Source organism: Trematomus bernacchii, unplaced genomic scaffold (assembly GCF_902827165.1).
Source record: "Trematomus bernacchii unplaced genomic scaffold, fTreBer1.1, whole genome shotgun sequence".
Lineage (NCBI taxonomy): Eukaryota > Metazoa > Chordata > Actinopteri > Perciformes > Nototheniidae > Trematomus > Trematomus bernacchii.
In genome coordinates, this window is record NW_022988098.1 from 4,159,952 (window position 1) to 4,177,310 (window position 17,359).

Genomic DNA, 17,359 nt, shown 5'->3' on the forward strand with positions numbered 1-17,359 from the left:
CGAACATGTCTCAGACCACATGTCCGCTGTCCACAGAGGAAGAAGTGATCCGTGAAATCACAGCCTGTCCACGGTTACAGAGACACGATGAGGGTACAAACTTTTACCCATAGTGCAAAAAATGGCCATCCAGGTGACGGATCCCCAGCTGTCTCTCCTGCCCCTCAAACGTTAAGAGCTCACAGCTGAGTCGCATTGAGCCATAACTACGGCTCGCTTCATTACCTCACTGATAATGTCGTGACACGAGACAAAGTGATTGACTGCAACACATCAGGCGTTGATCTGTTAACACTCTTCTACAGTTCCCAATCACTTACGCACTGCCAATTTTGTCTTGTTAATACATTTCGTCCAGTCTACTGTACAGTATATTAAAGCATTACTTGCTTTTTTGTGCTACAATTATCATTAAAGCCCGTATAAATGGCATTCTCTCATGAAAACATACTCCCGCTTTGCTCCCTGAATGTTCTGATTGGCAGTGTATCTATATGTCCCTAGGGTTCCAGCTCACCAGTTCCTCAGTTTGACAGGTTATCAAGTCCTTTTAAGGGGTTTTATGTTCTCTGCAATTTCCATTTCCAATTATGTCGACTGCTCAATGTACGTTTCAATGGCTCATTTATGTTGAAATCACTCACCTACAGTTTATAGCATTCTGATGTAGCCTGGTCTCCAAGAAAATGATGTAACCATACAACGACGGTGAATTGTGAACTACATTTTGCACACAAAAACATATTTTGTGTGCAAAATGTAATTCACATCGTATGGAGGAGGTTGGGGATAATGGATTGGTCGAAAGTTAAAGGTAGGGTAGGTAAGAATGGAGAAACCAGCTCGAGTGCGCTAGAATTTGAAAATCTGCCCCTTCCTTCAGACTTCCTTACAGAGCCCCTCCTCCAACACACACGGACGCACACATGACCAATGAGGGGACGAGATAAATTTGTGCACGAGATGGAAGGCTGACAGGCAGGTAGGCCATCCAGTTATTTTAGCCGGGCCGGCTCAGATGATTGGTTGTGCTTTTTACAGCGCTACGGCTTCCACAGATGACATTTTTTAATGTATTTATTGTCAAAGCATTTCATATATTCATTGCTATCGGGATGTTAAGAGCATTCCATGGAATATAACAAAAAGTGTTTCTGAAGTGAATTACCTACCCCACCTTTAACATTGCCTTTTTTAAATTAAAACATCGATATCATAAAAAACTGTTCTTATTTTAAGCCAGGCCATGGGATTCTACTGCACATTAACACGGTTTGTTGCGTTATCCACGTGTTAAAAACATGTGTTTAACCTTGTGTTTAAGTGTTTGAAACTGCATCCATAATCTGCGAGTAATTGTGTTGCATCGGAACGTCCTTTTGTAGGAGACAGGGTAAGCTGACACTTTACACCTTAAAACCTACGCCTTCAAATGTTCAGCATGACAGCTTTCTTGACTTTGACATTGATATCTCAAAGAAGCTAAATTGGTTTAGTCTCCATTCATTCTTACGCAATTTGTACTGTGAATAATCGCCATTACTGATCTCTTACAACAAGCACCCTGAACATGGGGATGATGACCCCGTTCTCCTTTATATAAAACAATACAAAAAATAAGTACTAAGTCCAACTCATTTTCCATCTCTTTAAACAGGTGAACACATCGGTTACTTTTAAAGAACACTGTCCCCAAATTAAGACTCAATCAAAAGTATCAAATAAGCTTTTGTTAAAGGTAGAAGAAAACATTGACAGCGATCTCATGCCAGTTTGTACGGCTGATAACCCTTAAATTGAGAGCAAGGGGAAACAGCTAGCCAGTCTCTGTAAAAGGTAAATAACTTGGTATATATTTTTTATTTAAACACACAAAAACTACTGTTTGTTTTTACAGAGCTACGCTAGCTGTTTCCAGTCTCATGGTTAGCTACTGTAAGCTAACAGTCTCCTGGCTCCAGCTATATATTTTCTTAAAACTTTCATCAAGAAAGCCGAAGTCAAGCAGCACCATTGAGCCCCTTAGGTAACACATCAAAGATCTACACATATTCAGAAAACCTGTTCCCCTGAAGTTGTGTAAGCAGCATGAACATAATTCACTGCCCCTCAGAAATGAGCGACCTCACTGTGCTACGTTGCTTTTCCTCCACTCCATCGTGAGAGTGACCGAGCCTGGCGAGCGCATCGTGAGCAGCTGAAGAAGAGGCATGATCTCAATTGGCAGGAGCTGTAAATGGCCAGTATGGCAGCTTGGCTTCTCTCAGCGGCTGCAGATGGCACCCAGCGACACTGGGTCAAAGTTCTGTCAGCGCCCCGACAAAAATACCTCTTCTCGGGTGGGCGGGTCCGTCTTCACCTGCCTCAGCAGATTTCAGAACATGTGGTTGAGGAGGCAGCAGTGTTCGGGGTAAGGATGCACTTCTGTTTGCAGGAGGTGACTTAACAGAATGGCAGGGACACAAATTGTAAAAAGAAATAGCGAGCTTAATGTATAATGCTTTCAGATCTTATTGGAAAACTTCATATCCCAGTTTCTCCACTATGAACCCAATCATTTTGACCTTTGATTTCATCGTAGTGAACATATGTAGGGCATCGTACAGTATCAGTCACATTGAGCGAAAACCATCTGCTCCCCAGTGTCTCAATCCATGAGCATCCTCTGTTTTCACTTCCCAATTTTATGTATATGTTTCCCCTTATGCTTCAGTTACGACGTGTGTGGACATGTGCCCCCCTGAGGGTCTGGAGAAATCGTACAATGTTAGAGCAGGAATTAATCTCCAAGAACAATTAGACGCAGCTGTGGATGCTTCATTTCACAGTTTAGAGGGATGACTTACCCAAATTACAGAAATTCTCACACACTGCTTGGATTCAAACAATGCTAATTCTGGTTTTATTTTCCCAAGGTTTTAGAGATCCATCACTGAGAATTCTTCCGCCACAGCAGGACAGATTTTAATTGAAAAAAGCCCTCCTAGAAAATAGTGATTAGAAAATATTTTTCTTGAAAGAGGATGAATCTGTTGATTTAAAAAGAAAATCAAATGTTCCGAAGCTGAAAGCTCCAGCTGTGAAATCACCCTTAAGAGGACATATGCTAATTTCCAAGTTCATATATGGGCTGCAGCGCCTCTTTTCACCCTCTGTCTGAAACCAGAGCCCAGTCTGCTCTGATTGGTTAGCTGGCCGGCGCTGTTGTTATTGGTCACTGCTGTCCCCCCCCTTAGCCTATCACGTACAATGTGTTGGAGTGCTATAGCCAATAGAAACGCAATTGTTACACAGTGATGTCACTACGTTAGGAAAGTAAACAAAGGAGTCCAATGGAGGCGTTTCAGGAGGGGAGTGTGTGGGAGAAAAACTCCCTCTGGAGGGAACTTTGGGATTTTAGCCTTTGCAGAACATTTACATGCACACAAACCTATAAAATACACTACAGGAAAGGGAAAACTCCAAAAAATGCACAACAGGGCTTCTTTAAATAAAACAATTATTGGATAAATTCAAAATAAATGATTTCTTCAAATCCAATCTACAGAGCTTCTAACTGATAAGTATTTTATATGAAAAAACTTCCATTCATTTTTTTTTATTACTTGCCCAGTGTCCAAATGTATCTATTGTCTGAGAAAAGAAAGAGCAATAGAACCAATCTGACAGCCCAGGATGGCAGTAAAGCAGACGGTGAAAGCGTAAACCTTGTCTCTTCTTGTTTTCAATTTATTATATTAATAAAATAGTGTCTAGTTTCCTGGTGAGCACTGGTTCTTTGATTTCCTTTGGTTTACCCTTCACCAGCTGGCACTCAGGAGGGAACCACCGCTGTGCACTTTCAGTTTCCTGCCAGTCCTGTGTTGAGCTGCTCACAGTCAACATTCAGAGCTGCTTTAAAAGAGTCTATTGCAGCCAGGCTGATAATATGATACGATATGATATACATTATTTACCAATAAGACATTGCAGGACTCAGTACCTTCAGTTCCAGGATACAAAAAAAGGTACCTTACAGTTACATGAACAAATAAGGGTATGGATATTTTGGAGGGATGGATGTTTTTTAACCCCCATCATTTTAAAAGTATCGCGTTGATATGAAACTATAGGCACATTATGATGTCAAGTATGTGCAAACTTTATGTCACACAGCAAATGTCTTTCATGTATCTCACATATTCCATCCATTTGAGGTAAAGTGAATAAAATAGGCTACTTAGATTCATCTTTAAACTATATTTTGCTGCACAGGTTAAAATGGCTTCAAAGTGAGTACAGGTGCATCCTCCCTCCACTATATGCTGAATTACCGCACGCTGATACAAACAGACCTTATTAGTTGGATTTGTTCGCGCTCATTATCTGACCCTCTCCTCCTGCGCGCGCTGTCCTATCCGCTGTGCGCTCTGGACACTAAACACCCCCCCCTCTCCTCCCCCTCCTCCCCTCGCCTCCTCCTCGCGCAGAGCTCGACGCGCACAGGCACAACAGATGTTACAGTACTACAGGCTGCAGGAGCGCAAGAATTTGATGTAGAAGAAGAAGTACTTTAATTTAATCTGCCTTAAACTTCACAGGAGCGGTTAATGTTACCGGAGTAGGGGGGGTTCTCCGAGGACAAAACTCGACTTTCACAGTCACTGGATCCTATACGTTCAGAGGCGCAATTTGGTGTCAAGGTAAGTTGTGATGTTTTCTCAATACAGCCGATCTGATTTCAAAATGCACAAAACTCGATCAATTACAAAAAACCCCGCTGTTGAAGCATTTTATTCTATCCATAAGTTTGTTACATAATGTCACAGGATAAAGAAGAATGGCTTGATGCAATATCGCGTCAATTACAGCCTAGATCTTAGAGTGACACCATTTGCGTAAAAATAAACCTGTTTTTATATTAGAGATGTGCAGTGTATTGCAACAAAAACTAATCTAAAGATATTCACTAAAGCATTCATTGATACAAATTGAGACTAACTGTGAGATTTAGTTTTTTATTGTCAAACTTTTCCAGTTGCAGCATTACTGTGGGTATGAATTATGAATGAATAGAGACATCGGACCCTAATTATCCTAAATTCTTACAGCACTAATAGTATTTCAGCTTTCATGGACTGTTCTAGAAGTTTATACAACATCCTCATCTCCTGTATAAGTGCTGATGCTGCAACTCTGTGGGGAAGCTGAAGCCACTTTGAGGCAATATTCTAACATATTAGGATAAGTGACTTATGGTGAGCCTCCTACAGGGAACAACTTATAATACAGTCATGTCAAAGGTCAGTAATGTTTTCTGGCATTATCTACAATGGCCGGGGTTAAAGAAGACTTAATAAAACCTCAGGCATGCTTTTATTTCCCATCAGTGGCAGATCAAAACCTAAAACCTCATTATGTAAATTGAATACCCTTTTAACTTCCCGTCAAATGTGTAATTTCCAGTGGGTTTTTCGAGGTTAACGGTCATCAAATGCAACATGCACTTATGAGCTCTGGAGACATTCAAATGATTAAGCTTTTTGGAAATGTGCCAAAAAAAATACATGTGTTTTGCATTCTTCAAATGCTTCAGATCATGAGGAATAACTCACGTCACCATCAGCATGCAGGGGAAAGATACGGTTTTTACTGTAAGACACTGACACTAATCTCTCTGAACTCTGGCATGCTCCCGTCCTCACAGGAACATTAGAGAGCACTATGACATTTCCTTCTAGGATTTAATGAGACTTAGAATAATCAAATCCCAATCTGCCTCATGACATTAATCATTATTAATCTTCCATTTAGATATAAGGGCAGGTCTTTTACCTTTGGATTTAGCCAGGATGAAAAGTCAAACATGGAGGCATTTAGACTATTATAGGTAAATGCCACTGGTCCATATGTCACATCCATAGGGCTGTTTAAGATTAGGGATGCGTGCAGGGGTCACCAGTGAGCTGTATGTAATGATTTGCTGAGTCCCAGAAGGGGTCCAGACCCGCGGTGGACCCCAGGTGGCCCCCAGGTGGCCCCATAGCAGCAGTAGATACAGGAAAGTGCAGCAGATTACCACATAGCCTCGCAATCTGCACACAATTAGATCCCCGGGGCTCGAACTTTGTGTTGCATCTGCTCTGGAGTCTGTGTGCGAGCTGCCGGCACGGTGCAGAACTGTGAGGAGGACATGTGAGGAGTGCTTTTCAAAAGTGTGACTGCAGATGTACAAATGTGTGAATGCTGGTGGAGTAATTTGAATAACAGGGATAAATAAATGGAAGTAAATGACTCATAGGACAGTTGAGTACAGTTATCCCGTATAGCTGTGGGATCAATAAGGATCTATGCTTTCTCTAGAAGCACTGAATCAATATTCAATTCTTTTGGTTGCTCCTTTTTTAGCCGATAACTCGACAAATGTGTAATTTTGGTCATAGTCGACAATGATTTCTATAAGTCATTTTTTTCATGAAAACTAACTTATTTCCAAGAAAATTAGGCAACTACAGCATTTAAAGTGCTGCTTTTGCATTAGCTTTTGTGGAAGAACTACGTTTTACAGATATTTTATCAATTTGTTGACATATTTGATGATTGTTCATCATCTAAGAATTTCTTTAGCCTAGGATAGCCCTTGTTTTATTACTTCATGCGTTCACTGGTCCTGCGGTTCTTTTAAAACGGTACAATAAATATTCCAGTACCCTTTGTCTCTATGATATTACACAAATATTTCTCCTCTCCCTTGTTGAGCCTTTTTTTCTGCTCATTAAAATTTTAATGGGAGCTTTGAGTGCCCTCATACGCTGATGCTGCTGTGTAAGAGCCGCATGATACACTTCCCGTGTCCTCTCACATAGAAAAGTATGCTGAGCACCTGATCAAAACACACACTGAGCTGCAATATAAGGCAATACATTGGTACACACTACAGCGCAGATATCATGCGGAGGGCCAGAGAGATTATCCAATATCTGAGATGAGTCTACTTTTCATTTATCAAATACATTCTATACAAGCGGAGAGACTGTGGCTGCAGCGAGGCGATTCATTTGAACTTTTATGTGTCAGTCTTTGTGTGGAGGCAGGGTCATTTTCTCTGTGGAGATTGAAGTACATATTTGGACACTAAAAGCACAGGAATTGTGATAGGGAGGAGGCGGTGCTGCTGCTGCCATTATCGGAGGGTCAGAGGTGCTCCCAGTCCGCTATTTCTTTATATTGTTGCCTGTGTTGAGAGGAAATAAGAGTAGCGGCCCTTTGTGTATGAGTGAGGGACCCGTATTATACAAGAGAAGGGAGTGTATTGACTTAAGTCCAAGACAACATCCTTCAAGTGTGTAAGGGTTAGATCTAAAGTTAATAAGAAAGCACTGGCTATTTTATGAGGACTGCATAGTGTGTGGACTGGTCCCTCGCTTTGAAGAGGAGAATCAAAAGAGAGAGCGGATACTGCAGAGGCTGGCTGCTGTATCGACTTATCATAACACTCATAAATAAAGATTGTTATATATTTCTGTCTTTGTTTTCAGCCGAACAGGCTGAAAACAAAGACAGAAATATACAGCATGGGAGGAAACTAAACAACGTGATACATGCTTGCTCATTCTCAAACAGCCTGCAGATGTATTCCGTTTCATAATTGTGATGTCATGCAAAAGTATGAATGTGATGCCTTACGGCCCCTACACACGGCGGCGTGCGTTGACGCTTCAACGCTTCTGCCCATTCACTTTGAATGGGGTGACGTCACGATTCGCCGAACTGCATTCTGGGAGCAAAGCGTAGCTTTTCTCGCGGTGCTCGCGGCAAAAGTAGAGCAATGTTCTACTTTTGAAGCTGAGGCGGAGGCGTCAGCCAATCAAATCCCGCGTATGCAAATCTGACAGTTCAAGCGCTAGCCAATCAAACCGCGTGTATGCTGGGAGAGCCAGACTGCAGTTCATTTCCGCATATGCCAAAAAATGGAGGAGAAAATAATCGTAGCGGTAGGGAATCACCCGGTGCTTTCAGTCCCTGTTCACCTACCGGGATACAAACCGGAGGAGCCAGGCATGGAGGGAGGTGGCAGAGACAGTGGGTGAAACTGGTAGGTTTTCGCCTGTTTGGGGAGTTTATATCCAGTGTACTTCGTTTGAATGGACAGCAGGCATAGCCAGTATATTTAGCCACCATGCAATGTTGCATAAAATAGCACCATAGACATTAATTAAAAATCGCTTTTTAGACATTAATGTCTATGGTGAGATTCATACACGGGAGCCTTTTTAAAGCCTTTTTACCCCGCTGCAAACAGAAACCCCCCCCCTTCCCATCACAAACTTTACACAGACCCCCCCTTCCAATTATCAACTCCTGTCTTGTTTCCGCAAACTCTTGTGTCCTGCAGCAGCTAAACGTTTTGCAAGCCCCCGTTCGTTTAGTACCTAAAATAATAGACATCGCTTTTTCCAGCTGACAAACCTGACTTTCTGGTCACTTCTTCAATTTTCCAGACCTTGGGGAGAGACACGGGAGATTCATGTGATTGGTTGTTCGTCGCGTTGCTCGCGTAAACTCCCCAAGCTCAAGACACGCCCACCGCCAAGCGGCAACGCACGCCGCCGTGTGTAGGCTGCGTTACAGTAAATACGAGTTTCTGCTCAGCCTGTAAACTAAATAAATCCCGTAGACGTTCAGCACTACATAAGTTCAAGGCTTTAACCATTATCTCTGATTTAGGGTGGGATATTTTTTATTTATGGTCTGAATTTGATGACTCTCCACGTTTTATTGCTGCTGCTGTCCACTCATCAAAGCCGGGCCGGGCGCTGTCCTCGCATGACTCAAGCAGCCGAGCAAGAAATAAGTGACACCATGAAGACAGAGACAAACTGCAGCAACACTCTGGTTATTTTTTGTACACTATCTCCATTAGGATCAATATGGTGCTGTGAGCATTGAGTGAGAGTAAAATGAGGGGGTGGGGGGGGGGTGGGGTCTACGATGAATAAATCCTGCAGTCATACCTGTAGCAGCCGCTAAGAAGCGGTGCCATGCAACATCTGACATTAAGCTGCTAATCTCAACATGAAAGAGAAGATGCTCCCCTTGGTGACGGAGATGATGGATGCATTAAAAGTGAGCATGCTTAACGTGAAGCGTATGCATACATTACTGCTTGATTGTCAACATCCTCGCAATAAGAGCTCATTCATTCACAAAGTGGTTACTTATGAATAATGTGTGTCAGTTTACTTCACTGCCTCGACACAAAGGCATCACTCAGATCCCTATTTCATCACAACCCTCATGGCAGACAATGATGAAAATGATTCAGTGTTCCCCATGGGTGGATGGTTTTAAGGAGACGCCAAATGAGGGAATGCATGTGAAGTCTGTAGTAGCCACAATCCCCCAAACTCCCCCCCGGGTAGTGTACAGTCAACAGTTCTGTAGAAAAATAGAGCTGTTGTGCAGTCAACTGTGCAAACAGATTTAGAGACAATGCAGGAAAAGGTCTTCCCAAAATGCACTCACACTCGATGCAGCAGTAGAGGAGATGTCATCTTTTTTGATATCATTGCATTACTGTTACTTGATGCTTGAACAACACATCTTCCAAACCACACCATCACAAAGTCTGTATGTTCCTAACCTCCTATACGACCAATGAGTGTGTACGTTAGAGTCCTATCTGTGGAAGGAGATCAACATGTCGACGTACCTTAACTTAGAGGTCGCAGTTCAATTAGATCAAGGCAACAAAGTTATGTTAAAAGGGCCCTATTGGGTTTTTTCCTTTCCTGTAGTGTGTTATATAGGTTTGTGTGCATGCAAATGGTCTGCAAAGATATAGTGAAATCACCAAGTAACACTTGTGCTTCTGTTGGCTAGCCATCCAACACATTGTACGTCATAAGCATTATGTTACGTAGCCTATATGTGACAAAGTACGTTACGGATATTTGCGGAACTTCAAATAACTCAGCGTTGACTTTTGGTTTCACTGGAAACACACAGCGGCCTCTTCAATTGGAGTTATGTGTTTGTTGGGTAAAAATAATTATGTTTGTTAAGGAACTAAACAGCTTTATAGCCTACAAGCATACATTAGCTCCCTATAACTGTCCACATTGCAGTCTTGCCAAATTTGTTTGCGATTTAGCGTTGGAGAGGGAAAATGAATAAATATCCTCTACACAGCCAACGGTGGATTCGTTTTATCATCTGTGCTATTCTGTTCTTCTTGTCAAAGGCATCTGGGAACAAGTTGCGACGCTGAGTCTGTCTTAAGTCATTATGTTTTGAATCAGAGGAAGCATACTGTACAGTACAGCTGCAGTGATGCTGTACTGACATGTGGCAGAGGAGGAAACAATTAGTGTCAATTCAAACAAATAAAATCAATGTCGTCAATCACGATTAAGGCGATGGAAGCGTCAGCTAATAAAAAACAAAAGGAGTGTTTTCTGGCCTCATCTTTTGTGCAAGGGTTACTTGGCACCATGCAGCTTCAAAGAGCCACACAGCACAGCATCCACAAATAGAAAATTTGAAGGGGAATTTTAAATGGAAGTGAGTTAATATTTCACCTCACATTGATTCATGCTGCCACTGTAGACATTTTCATTCGCGAGCGAGTCACTAATGCACAGCCATGCGGTGGCGTTACTATGGTCTCGATCCCGCACATGCTTTCATTTTCCACCGTACATTAGGAGTAATGGGCCTCCCATGTGGAGCCTTGCTGTCATCGACACTTATTTCTTCCCCCCCGGCTGTTCGCTTATAGTTCTTTCCTCCACAGTAGCAGAGGTAACAGGGCTTGATTTGATAAAGGCTGGCGACGGACAGAAGGTATAACTATTGATTTGTGCTGTTCGCTGAGAAATAAGATGGCATACTCCTTGATATTTCAGTACGCAAAGTAATTTCTCAGGTGACATTTTATGCAACAACTCTGCAGCGTTGGTTCTGCAACTGATGAAATGTTTTGAAATTCGACATATTCTGTTACTAACCAAAATCAGTGCAAATAAACAAATGAAAGCCTCCAGGTTGTGTTTGACATGATTCATGCGATATTGAATTTTCAGCCCTGTTTAATATGGTCTCCTCTACATGCCGTACTGGTCTCTACTCCGTGTTGCACAGGTGAAGGACAGGGGGAATCTATTTTCATTAAAGTTGCATGACAGACCTTGAAGACAACTGGCGTGAATACAATCGATGCTGCTGCTCCCTCATGCTCAGGCACTTTGTCAGCGTGGTGACACAGGTAGAGCTTTCAGATGACCCTTGAATCACGACTTAATGACGCTCTGGCATCAGCCTTTGGTAATAAACCCCTGCACTATTTTAGACACCTTGATGGGAAGCATGTTGGGGGTTGAATACAGGCTTCATGATTTGTTTTTGAGATGGTTTTTAACCCTGAAGGCTTTATCACTTTTGTAAGGTAGGCCGACATCAGCGCAGTTTCTGCTTCTGGCAACATCAGAAGGGAGAAAGGGCTTGGTAATAGAGCAGAGACTTCTGTACAGACAGAATGCAATTAAATATTACATCTTAAAAGGTCTGCGTCAAAACAAAGTCATTTCCTATTTCCAAAGAACACAAATTAATCATATGTGCCCTGCAGGCTTGATTACTCAGAGTACAATGTATATTGCAACACAATACAATACTGTACACCTGCAAATAAAAACAAATGATTTAACAGTTTAATTACCATTTCAAGTGTACAACAAATAACATTTCTGGACGTCTGCCAGTATCTTTATTGCATCAGTAAAACAGGGCATTCAAACTGCAGCGAAGGTTCTTTTTGTTAACTTCTAAGTTAGTATGATGGACTCCTTAGCAAGCAGTTGCTTTTTTACTCATCCAGCAGTAACAGTATATAGCTGAACTATTATTTATTTTGAGTCATGTTTCTGTCCAACTGATAAAATAAGTCTAGTATTATCTCACTTTTGCCTCTTTTTTTTTGGTCTGCAATAACTCCTGAGGATAATATAATCTCTTTAGCTGCTTAATGCTCCGCTATGTTCAGCAGCTAGTTGATTACTGTGTCTGTCTGTCTGCTGTTTCGGGCTCACCATGTAGTGTTTATAGAGGTCTGTAAAAAGCTGCCTGCTGCAGTGAACATTGGCACTGAGAGCAGTGAGAATGAACCAAAAGAGCTGAAATTAGCTATGAAGCCTGTAAAGCCAATAGTATCTGCTTCTCATACACTGTTATTATAGAAACATCGATTAAAGCCACTTACAACGGCATATTCATGTTTTAAAATAGATCGTTTATCCCAGAATCCTCTTACCTATATCCAATCCAATCCAATCAATTTGATTTCTATAGCACATTTAAAAACAACAGAGTTGAACAAAGTGCTGTGCATCAACAACTGTATAAAAACATAGCATAAATACATAAAAAACAGACAGGACATGAAACAAATGTAAAACATGAGACAATGAAACCAGATCAGAAGCCACAGACTGAGAAACTCTCCTACATGACGTAAAAACAATACAAAACATTAGTAAGATAAAAACCCAAATTGAAAAGCACAAGTGTCATCTGGCCTGTAAATGCCAGGGAAAAGAAGTGGGGTTTTAAACGAGATATAGTCCTATTTATAGATTTAAATTGCTCTTCTGTGAGTTGCAGTTTGCAGTGAAGGTATCGTGGTAAAGATGTCCGCTTTTTGTCCAATATGAGATGCAAAAAGGATTGTGAAGCTGAATATATATACACTCTACACATTTTCTTCCGGAACATAATGACAACACTATGTTACACTCGTGCTTCTATTGGCTAGCGCTCCAAGACATTGTACGTGATAGGCTAAGGGGTGGGACATCTCTAAGCAGATGACCAATCACAATAGAGCCGGCCAATCAGAGCAGACTGGGCTCTGGTTTCAGACAGAGGGTGAAAAGAGGTGCTGCAGCACAGGCAGTATGAGAAAAATAAAGAGCTTGTTGAACTTTAAAGCATGGAGACATGTCAGAGTAGAGGATCAAAATATGAACCTGAAAAATGAGCATTATATGTCTCTTTAAGATAATTCTGAGATATGTGTTTTTTGACAGAAGTTTTCCCACACCTCTGGAAGCCTGGAAAGATCCCAAGATGAACACAGTAGTACAGTAAACTGTGCTAAGCCCTGGGCTGAGTCTCACTTTGTGTTTCCGTGTGTGTGTGTGTGTGTGTGTGTGTGTGTGTGTGTGTGTGTGTGTGTGTGTGTGTGTGTGTGTGTGTGTGTGTGTGTGTGTGTGTGTGTGTGTGTGTGTGTGTGTGTGTGTGTGTGTGTGTGTGTGTGTGTGTGTGTGTGTGTGTGTTGTGACAGAGCAAAGATATTTGGGGAGGAAATTGTTTACAAGAACGAGCAATAAGATTATGTTTCTCCCCTGAAGGTGATTCATTAATTACACTCAAACGTGCTTTAACGAGATGCGGAAATTTCACATTGAATGAGATCCACTTTGTAAAAATCTTTGTCAACAGATTAGTAGGAGGGAAACTGGGAAACTGAGGGAACAGGTGGTAGACTCTAATGAGCTCATCCAATAAAAATAATTCAAAAACAACTGTTCTTACTTCCCTTGCGTGAAAGACACAAAAGTAACACTGATCCGTGCGGTAATGTGCATGAATGTTTTATCTCTACTCGCTGTTTGAAGACATAAACAAACCTTTGGACCTCCACAACACGAACAGGAGGGGGAAAAGGCGTCTAAATTTAGAAATATGCAGCTTACAACATGCACCCTCCTCCAAAGCAAATTATGCTCTTCTCCGCATTGAGCAGAAACAGTACTGTACTATGATGTCACACTGAAGGACTTTGTAACCAAGGCAACTAACAACAGGCGCAGAGAATGGTCAGATTAGCCGGTGAAGAGGAAGCATTTCAGATTTTTACATAAAGCAAAAGCTGCCTTACATCCAAACAGTGTATAAAATGCTCTCTGTAGATGTTGCTCGTAGCACCCACCGCGCTGCCTGTGGGAAGATTTTATTGTAATCCACATTCTCAGAGGAATATTTAAACACTGGGCTCAAAGGCTTAGGGCAGAACACAGGGCTGAGGATGAGATGATCACATACTTCAGGGAAAGAGCTGGGTGGGGGTGGATGCGTCCATTAGCGACAAGCATTCGCACCTCAGTCATTCAACCCGCCACCTCCCACCGCACTGACCCCCCGTCACATGTTGTGAGTCACCTGGCCCCTCGCCACTACTTCTCTCAGCGTGGTGTGTGAGCCTCTCGCTTTCTACTCTCTCCTGATGCATGCCAACGTACCAAAATGACATTAACCGCATCACCGCCTAGACATAGCAAGGAAACAGAGGGAAGTATATTTAGGTGCAGACTGCTACTATATTGACTGTAAAAAGATTCCTCAGAGATGGGCTTTCTTCATTCACGTGGGACGAAGAGAAGCAGCTTTGTGGTTTATAGTAAGTTCTTGTAGTGAGGCCGGGTCTTCCAGCAACTATTATTTATATGAGAAAGGTCGAGCGTGTGTCAGAGGAACATTCCCTTGAGCTTTCAGTGTTACAACTCCAATTCTCCCTGCACACATTCGTGCTATAGACATGGAGGTAAATGAGTCAATCGATACAGCTTTATTCTGCCTGCGCAGTTGCTAGTTATTTCTGCCAGGAACATTGTCGTCATGAAGATAAAACTAGAACAGAGCCACATGTCACATATGACATGAAACAGCAGACGCACTGGCTACCATTCAAGTAAATAAGAAGGCTGCATTTTTGTCACAAAGCCGTAGTACTTAACGCACCATGAATGTTTTTACCGAAATACATGTAACGCCAATTAATGATGTTTAGACACTCAAAACTACAAATATAAAACCTGATGGCGGGACCAGAGGAAAGACCGGATGTTGCCAATGCCGTAAGATTTATTCTCTGAGGACCATGACTGTTTGTACCCTTCAATTGTGGTTGAGTTATAGTCTGGTCCTAACTAGTAGGCGAACATCTGAACCAACAGACCAAAATTGCGATCCCTAATATGGAAATTTGAACATCTAAAAACCAATGACAAGTGGACAAACTCCATTTCCTCAAAATCGAAAGTGATACGATCGAAAGCTCCAGTACAGCTGCTTAATGGACCTTGTTGTTTTTGAGCACCCTCGTAAAATATTTCATACAATAACGGATTATGTGTTTTGTGTGAAAAATGCCAACCTGGTCCCAGGTCTGTGGCAATATGATGCTTAGAGCACTCCAGAAGTCAGGTGACTTAGGGTTAGGGTTTAGGAGATATAGGGTGATATATTTTCTGTAGGGAGGAGGACAGGGTGGACTGGTAGGTCCGAAATATGACTTTTATCCAGGAGACTGAATTTGTTTTTAAGAAGTATGAAAAATGTTAGTTCATTAGTATATCAGATACTTTGCTTCAAAAGTATAGTTGCGCTGAGTTTGAACGCAGAACACGACTAGTAAAGGTTTGGACCATGCTGTCTCTCCCTTTGAGGAGGACAAATGTGATCACACTGAGGGTGTGAAACATGCATGAATGCCTAGAACAATTTAAGCATTGGCTGAACCGCTGATTAGATGACGTATTTTGGGACGAATTGTAGTAAGCGCATGTACAACAGGAAATGTCAGCAGCATGGGCATCGGGTTAGCTAGGCTCCACTCAGGAGCAGGTGGGGCACACGGGTGGGCCGGCGGTGCTGTGAATCCAACGGACCATCAATGCCATATGCAGGACGGCTCAATTTTTCAGTGCTGACAATGGGTCGCAACACATGCTCTCACCCCGGTTTGAGGGGCGACAGCGTGTCCTCCCAGCAGGCAAAGTCCTTTTTACGCTAAGAATATGTCACCTCTTATGGATAGAGGCGGTCCTCTTGTCCCGTTTCACATGTGTGACCCCAGTGTAACCATGGAGACTGAACTGTTATCCTGCATTTACTCTAAACTTGAAGCCAGTGCAGTTATACAGTTCAACTTTCCAAACTCTGCAGTGTCTCCAAACATCCGTTTACCTTCACACAGCACAAACTACAGCTGCTCCACTTTACTGTAATATGTAAAGCAGCTAGAGATTCAGTGCAGGCTGACTTTTCTTGCTAGGCGACCAAAAGCACACAGCAGTGACACAAATCTAATTTTCATGAACATTCTGTCAAGCGAGATTACGCATCGCTCATCCTGCTGGGTTTTCTCCCCCGGAGAGAATAGCTTGTAAATATGAAGAGGCTGCGGAGGATAATACAGAACAGCCTTACGTTACAGTATTAAGCTTCTGTAGGTGGAAACTAGAGCTCCGTAACCTCTTTTTTTAGAGACAAAAAACACTATGATATCCCAATTTTTAATTCTGCACTGGAGTGGTTATTATTTCTGCAAGAGCTGTCCTTTTTGCAGCTTTAATAAGCAAAGGGACCTATTATTCTCAAACATGACACAACCGGTAAATGAACCTGCTCTCACTGCACAAGTCTGAAGTCATCACGGTTTGACAGTGTTTTAAAGACCTCTGCAAACAGCCTGAATATTTAAGCCCGAAGCTTTCTGTGGAGCGTCCGTCCAGTTATATCTCATCTAATTAATGATTTTGCAGCAATTTACTGTTGGCTCATTTGCATAGGACATATTTCAGTATGTCAATTGAGGTTGAAAAGCTAACTCTCTTGTTTTACTCATTCAGTTTAATCATACACAGTACTTTGTACAAGTAAAAATATCCTAACATGCATAATGTACATCTATAGTGGCAACCCCAACCCCCAGGCACACACTCAAATACAGAGTTACCACCTATTTGAAACTGTGATGTGTTCCTCAGCTCACAATAGTGTCAGGGGAGAGTGTGGCTGTCAGATCAAGGTACTGTATGTTAGACGGTTACACAGAACTGATCAGCCTCCAGGATACAGCACACTTCCTTTAAAGGAAACCATTACACAAGAGAAAATGAAAAATACATCTATTTTAAAGGGACTTTTCCGCAGTGATAGTAACATTTCTTTGGTTTGAGTTTTGAAGATTTCAGCCATACAAATGTCTAATATAATTGAAGAAGATTGTGCCCACAGCTTTGGATACGGGACCCCTTTCATTCCAATAAATGTTGCTCAGTGGCGCATGAAGACAAAATGTCTTCAGATGTTTCAAAAAACAATCTGCTTATTTGCAGACCTCCCTTTCCCAATACAAGTCAAAGGGTAAGGGTCTTTTGGGGCCCAATTACATAATTGACTGACACGGAAGTTGTAGTTCCACAGTTAAGCCACTAGGATTTGCTTCAACGCCATCGCACCTCCTGGGGGCTTGATTGTACCTCGTGGTACTAAAGGGCAATGTCTATTTTTGGAAATCATGAGGCGGGAATTCAAG

At 42.0% G+C, this 17,359-nt stretch overlaps 1 protein-coding gene across 1 annotated transcript in view; it reads left to right on the forward strand.

Annotated features, from left to right (window-relative positions):
- Nucleotides 1-4,523: 4,523 nt before the first annotated feature.
- The window catches only part of camkvb (CaM kinase-like vesicle-associated b), a 45,771-nt gene continuing 32,935 nt past the window's right edge, over nt 4,524-17,359 (forward strand). The window contains exon 1 of the mRNA XM_034121551.1: nt 4,524-4,682. The gene's annotated coding sequence lies outside the window, so the exon portion shown is untranslated. The remainder of the gene's footprint in view (nt 4,683-17,359) is intronic.